This window comes from Halictus rubicundus, unplaced genomic scaffold (assembly GCF_050948215.1).
Source record: "Halictus rubicundus isolate RS-2024b unplaced genomic scaffold, iyHalRubi1_principal scaffold0354, whole genome shotgun sequence".
NCBI lineage: Eukaryota > Metazoa > Arthropoda > Insecta > Hymenoptera > Halictidae > Halictus > Halictus rubicundus.
The window spans coordinates 73,262-80,186 of NW_027488895.1; the positions used below are offsets into that span (position 1 = coordinate 73,262).

The 6,925-nt window shown below is 38.8% G+C and overlaps 1 non-coding gene across 1 annotated transcript; it reads right to left on the reverse strand.

Annotated features, from left to right (window-relative positions):
- Nucleotides 1-3,742: 3,742 nt before the first annotated feature.
- Nucleotides 3,743-3,845, reverse strand: LOC143364233 (U6 spliceosomal RNA). The gene has a single exon (XR_013084043.1). It is a non-coding gene; the product is annotated as a U6 spliceosomal RNA (small nuclear RNA).
- Between the last annotated feature and the right edge of the window lie 3,080 nt (nucleotides 3,846-6,925).

Here is a 6,925-nt window from a genome sequence, read left to right on the forward strand (position 1 = left end):
CATATAGTGATAACGTAAGAGAGTATACTAAAAATGTTGTCATTTGAAAAAAATGTTTTTTTCACCATTCATTTTGCAATTGTTTGAAACAGATGCAATATTTTCATGGCCGGAATATTCTTAAAAATTTGAAAAAGAATGGGGAGATAGCGCAAAGTGTCCCCATTACTGACAATTTAATGAGAATTAAAATTATTTTAAGTGAACGCTGCACGTAGGTAAGATGTCCGGCCGCTGCTTCTACCGCGCGCCTGCCGTCGGAAGCTGTATGTCACGGTGCAGCGTTCACTTGAAATAACTTTAATTACGGAAATTTGAAACTGTCCGCTTTTATGAGAAAGTTCCTCATTTCCCTTAAAGTTTTTAAATTGCTCCTGCCACGAAAGCAGGAACATTTGTTTCAAACAATTGCAAAATAAACGGTGGAAAAACATTTTCTTCGAGTGACAACATTTTTAGTCTACATACACTCTAAGGATGCGTGCCAATTTAAGAGTAAAATTGTCGCGACTTATTCTCCAGAGTCAATTCGTCAGTGTTTTACATATTATGCACGAAAGGAATGGCACTCTCCGGTAGCATCGGAAGTATTTGCTACCGGAGAGGGCTATTCCTTTCGTGCATAATAAAACACTGACGAATTTGACTCTGGAGAGCAACTCGCGACAGTTTTACTCTCAAATGCACACACAGTCCGGTGCAGTCCGGAGTGTACGGTACGTTAAAAACGTTGTCATTTGAAATAAAAAAAATGTTTTCTTCACCATTTATTTATTGCAATTGTTTTAGACAAATGCAATGTTTTCGTGGCAGGAACATTTTTCAAAATTTGAAGAATACGAGGACCTTTATCAAAATATCGGACAGTTTAAAATTGACGAAATTAAAGTTATGAAATGAACGCTACACCACAGACGAGGTATAAGATAAAAGATGAAAAAATTATTCGAAGTTTGAATAAATCCGCTTCGAATAAAAAAAATTATCTTTTTTCGTCGAATAAAATTATTCGATACACATCAAATAAAGATACTTTCTTTACTTGAACCTTCGAATAAGGAATAAAAATTTTTTTTATCTTTTACTAGTTATTCGAAATTTTTATTTAGATAAATATTTTGCCCAACTCTGCCATTTTGCACGATCGAGGAATGATTAGCGGCATCCCGGACCCTTGCTATTCTCATCGGTACACGTACACGCCGACCTGGTGGTGTGTGAGTGTGCCGAGGCACGGCTGTTCGAACGAAGCTACGGCAGCGCCGTCGTTTACGATGTGGACCACGCATGCTCAGATCGCCTCTATTGTCAGAGATCATGCGATCGAATCAGAGAGGATACTCGGAAAATGCCACTCGACACTGAATTTTTTTTTTTTTTTTTATTTTCATTGCTATTAATATTAACAACAATAATACAAAGACTTGAGTCCACTCGGACCCATTAGCCGCAAATATATGTTTCCCTTATACCTATATACATAACGATTTGACTTACGTACTAAGTTGCACATTTTCCTATATATATATTTTTATTTCTTTTTTTTTTTTTTCTCTCTCTCACTCGACACTGAATGTGGAAAGTGCACCCAGCTCCCCATACTGGACGAAAATGTTACTATTTAGCTTCTTCGAGTGGCCGTTATAGCGGTACTATCGATTGTTCAAGGCCACCTGGGAAAACTGGCCCTTAACAAGAAATTTCGCAGTTATTTTCTCATTATTTCTTTATCAATGTTTTAATTTGAATAGATCTTGTTTTCTTGAAGTTGGAATTTATGGGATATGGGTCGTAGGGATTGGTGTTTCCTTATGACTTCTGTGAAATATATTCTTTACCTTCCTTGAGTTTTAGCGCCTTATATATATACATTAATATATGAAGTAAGGTATGAAATTATCGAGTCAAAGTGGTCAATGTTTTTTCACTTTGCAATCAAATTCACAGAAGTTATTTATTCCTGATCACTATAAGCTGTTTCTATACTATATGTATCGATTGCCAAATGATTCCTTCAAATATCTCGATGCTTTAAATTTGACTGTGATTTCGGACCTGACATGAGTATAGAAATGCCGCGAGTGGAAATACTGGAACATTTCGGCAAGAAAAAAACGTAGATAAAGCGAATATGTACGAAATAGACATAATAAAGGATTTATTTTGTACATATTAAGAAGCAATATTTTATTCACTATATTGTCTTTTAATCTATTTCTTTTTTTTACTAATTATTTCGCCAGTCTTTGAGAATACTCTTTCGGAAGGAACAGATGTTGTCATAACACAAAGATACTCCTTCGCAAGCTTTGATAGTGTTACGTCCCAAGTGGTATGAATTACGATCTTAAGAGGATAGGACGCAGTTTCGAACCTACCTGCATACACCGGCTATGGTTCGGGAAATTGAGGCTCGTTTAAATAACTTTGTACCCTTATTTTGAAAACAACAAAATTATTGATTTATTCAAAGTGTGGTTCTGAATCAGAGATTACAAATTTGATTTTACAAATATGGTTTATATAGCGCATATACTGGAGTGCTTACAAATAGTTTGATTATAATAATAATAATAATAATATTAATATTACCGTGATCACGGGTTCGGATTCGGTTACAATGTACTCCGACTGCTGACACTGGTCTTTGAAACGGTTTGTCGCGAAACAACTGAACGAACTATTTTAACTTCAAAAGAGACTACTGGACTATTGACTATGACTGAATAACTGATTGTTCACGATTGTCTGACTGACTGACTGACTATTTATAACTGAATTTTAGGAGTTGGTCCCCCTTTTTATAAGATGCACAATCCTTTGTTTTTCAAAGATGCTGGCACAGGAGTCTCTACCTTGCATCTTTTTATCTTCTTGATGTCTCCTGACTAGTCAGCTGTACGCCGACAGGATCTTTTTACCATGAAGTCGGCGTCTTTTCTTATAATTTGGCATATTTGGACACCTTTCCTGTTTGTTCTCAGCGTGTAAACTGAGAACTTCATCTGCGTGTCTTGCAGGAAGAAAAGTTGGAGTCGTTTCTCGTGCTACCTTACTGCGTAGAATTTTTAACATATATCTTAATCCTATTTTTACTTCTCCTCGTGCGACATAATCGGATGTCCATAATAATTCATAATAATTCTTCATCTGAGGGTTTATTCGTTGGCGGTCGAACCACCGGACGTTCACTGCCTCTGTCTGCTGGGACTGTGATTGACTGCAATTCTGTTCCCCGCGGGGAAAAAAAAAACAGTAATAATCTATCTATCTATTATAACGTATCTATCTATTATAATCTATCTATCCATCTATCTGTGCATTGTGCGGCCACTTCTTACTTACAGTAACGAGCAAAACTGAGTCTACACTATTTCAAGCAACATAACTTTCTAAAAATTAGATCAAATGACTTGAATGTTATTGAGAAGTTAGAAGGATTAGTTTATTAGACGAGGTGTAAAAAATTTTTGAAAAAAATTTGAATTGGTCGGAATCGCAAAAGAAATAGTAAAAGTTGATTTTTTCAGGCTCTTTTATCTGAGCCTGTATTGAAAATTTAAAGAATGTATTTGATTCGTTCGAATAAATTATGTCCATGCTGAAAATTTCACCGGTATTGACTTATTCGTTTACGAGTTATAAACGATTAAAAATTGCGATTTTAAGCCGAAAATCGTGAAAAATGGCAATTTTTCCACTTTTTCTCTAAAGGGTGTGTGCCTGGATCACGCGAGTACTCAACAGCACAGAACGCTTCACGATTTTGCGTGTTATCCTTGCGCAGGGACCATGCTAATCTTCTCTGTATCGTTCCAAATTTAGTATATGTGCTGTCGAAGCAATTACATGTCAGACACAACCTCCATAATTTCCAACCAGGGCGTTTGATATGTCCCACCGGATATCTGGTGCAGCGAACGGACGATTATCGTCTGTGAGTTATGCACGATCTAACCACGAAATTATACTAAAGGCATAGAACATGTCAAGACACAACACAATCGTCCTACATATTTCATCGTCCATTACACAAGTATATATCATCGGAATTAAATCATATTTGGTTTAGTTTTAATCAGAAACATGTTGGTAAATATGTTGGTAAAAGTTTCATAAAAAAAAATAATGACAAATAAAGAAGTTTTGTAACTGGATTCGATTAGTCTTCTGGTCTCACACCGATATAGCCGACAATGTGTGCCACACTTCTCGGCGACGACGGCTCTTGACCTTTGCTGTTTTCGCCGTTTTCACGTCAGTAGCGTTTTCAAGTTATAGGTTTCTTATGACTTGAAGAGGGTACGACGGTTTCCAGCGTTCCCTGTGTAGTTCAAATGGGACGCTCGGCGAGAACCTCCGATTTCGTATCTTGTCAGTAAAAACGGCGGACTGACAAACAACGAGATTTCACTGTAATAGGCAGTCCTTATAGTAATAGTTATATAGTATTTGTATGGAGTTTTCTATTTTTTAAATATTTACCTCTTTGTGTATGCACAGGATCACGAGCAGGTTGAACCCATTTACGAGCAGACCCAGGAGGGAGCACAGCAGGATGGGCACGTCAACAAAAGAAGCGTCCATCTTCGAGTCTCTTGCTGAAACACGCCATTCGTAGCTTTATCTTAGTATTAAATAACGAATTTGTACGGTGTCACGTTGCCCTGATTTTCGGCCCGTCCGACGGGAGAAAAACCCGGGCAACGGCGGGTTTTTACAGACCGTGAAGCCGGGCCACGTTCGGCCGCGCGAAACGTGGTCCACCCGGGACAAACGGCGCACAGTGGTGCCAAGGCGGCAAAAAGTCCATTTTATAAATTTTCGATTTTTATAAAAAAAAATTATTTCTGTATAGCCTAATAGTGCGTGCATGATGTGCCAAAGTCAGATTTTTGAAAAAAAATTTTTTACGGAGATATACGCATGGTAAATAACCATTTCCTCGCTCCTGGGAATCCATCAGTTTTCAGTGCGAAAGTTATGTAATTACTCCGCCTATAATTGAATACTAAGGGGTCTACAAATCATATGGGTCATTGCAAATGGTTTTAACTATTGACTGGAAAAAAAAGTTTTCCAAAAAAAGTTGTTTAACATTAAGTAATATGGACTAACCTGAAGCCCCTTTGCGTTACGCTCATTTTTTATTTATGGCGGAATACAAAAAATCCTTTGAAAAGCTTCGATCTGGAACTAATCGTTTTGGCAAGTTATAATATTGATCTAGCTTTGTGCAAAAAATCACGAGATACTTCGAGATGCTTTCGCGGCAATTTAAGTTCAAATATCAACTTTCGGAATTTCCAAGAATGAATCGCACGGAAGTCATGATTATTTGATGTTTCAGGTGAAATTTTTAAGGGTTACATATCGGATAAGAAAAAAAAAGTGACATTCATACATATAAAAAGATATTTAATAACAATTTTTTATGTTAAATAAACGAAGTTTTCGTTCACTGGACTACTGTCGCAAAAATGCAACAGGTATTTTGTGGTAGTGCTCCAATGAACGCTGTAAAAATAATTTATGTCAGATAAAAAAAATTGTTATTAAATATTTTCTTATACATAAAAAATTAATAAATCGTATGCACTTCTCATTTTTCTTTATTATTTAGAAATATTCCTAAAAAATTTCACCTGGAACATCAAATAATCGTAACGTCCGGAAAATTCACTCTTGGAAATTCTGAAAGTTGATATTTAAACTTAAATTGTGACGAAAGGGTCTCATGATTTTTTGCACAAAGTTAGATCAATATTACACCTTGCCAAAACGATTAGTTCCAGACCAAAATCTATTAAAGTATTTGTTGTATGCTTCCATAAATAAAAAATGGGCAGAAAACGGAGATTTTCGATTAGCCCATACTACTTAATGTTAATAACATTTTACACAAATTTTTTTTGCCTAATAAGCGTTCTACCTGTGGCAATCTCTCGACAAATTTTCAAACAAATTCGTTGGATAGTTTCGTTTTTATAGATTTTTCGCCGCTTTTTGGCCATTTGGCACCACTGTGCGGCGTCTCGTCGACTCGATTTTCGCGACGGTTCTCTCAAGTTCGGTACTCAGAACGGGCGCCAGACACGAGGACGGTGCCACACGAAAAATTACGCTAAGACGCGAATCGGCCGCCGCGATCTCGATTCGACGAGCACCGCGCGATATCCTGGAAAGCCCCTACACGTGTCAGGGTTCTACGGGAAAGAAGGACGGGGCATTCCCCGCGGCGGGAAAGTTGCTCAGAATTACGACACACGAAAGTGGGCTTCTACTTTACATTTATTGTCGTTCGGGTGTTACAAAAAGCTGCCGGCAAAACCCGGCAGCGGTGGTCCGAGAAGCCCGCACGATTGTACAAAATACACGACGGATGGACGGTCGCTCGCGCTTATCGTACCCGAAACACAGCGTCTCGCAGGTGTATTCGGCAGCTGCCCTCAAATCGTTATCATACGCCGCAAACTGTTACTTATTGTAGGCAACCGTTAAGGTCCAGCTTTCCCAGGTGGCCTTGATCCGCCACAGTGTGCGTGCCGTGTGCGTGTGCCATGGTGTGCCGCACACAACGCTAGATCGTACAAGATTGCAAGGGTTCGGGAGGCGTCAATTTATGGCTCGATAATGTAAAGATGGGGCATGTCAGTGGTCAAAAGCGGTAGATGAAGGATAAATCTAGAGCGTTTGCCACCAGGCAGGTCCTACTTTTGCGTTGTCGAGCAACATTTTGCATTATTCGGTCGCATGATGCCGAATGCCCGAAATCTGCTATGCAGATGACACCCTGATTTATGCCGTGGGGGAGGACTGGAGGAGGACCAGGCACCACGGTGAGGCCGTCCTGGACTGCATGGTCGGGCGAATTCGGAGGATGGGGCTGACCGTGGCCGCCGCAAAGACCGAGGCGATCTGGTGG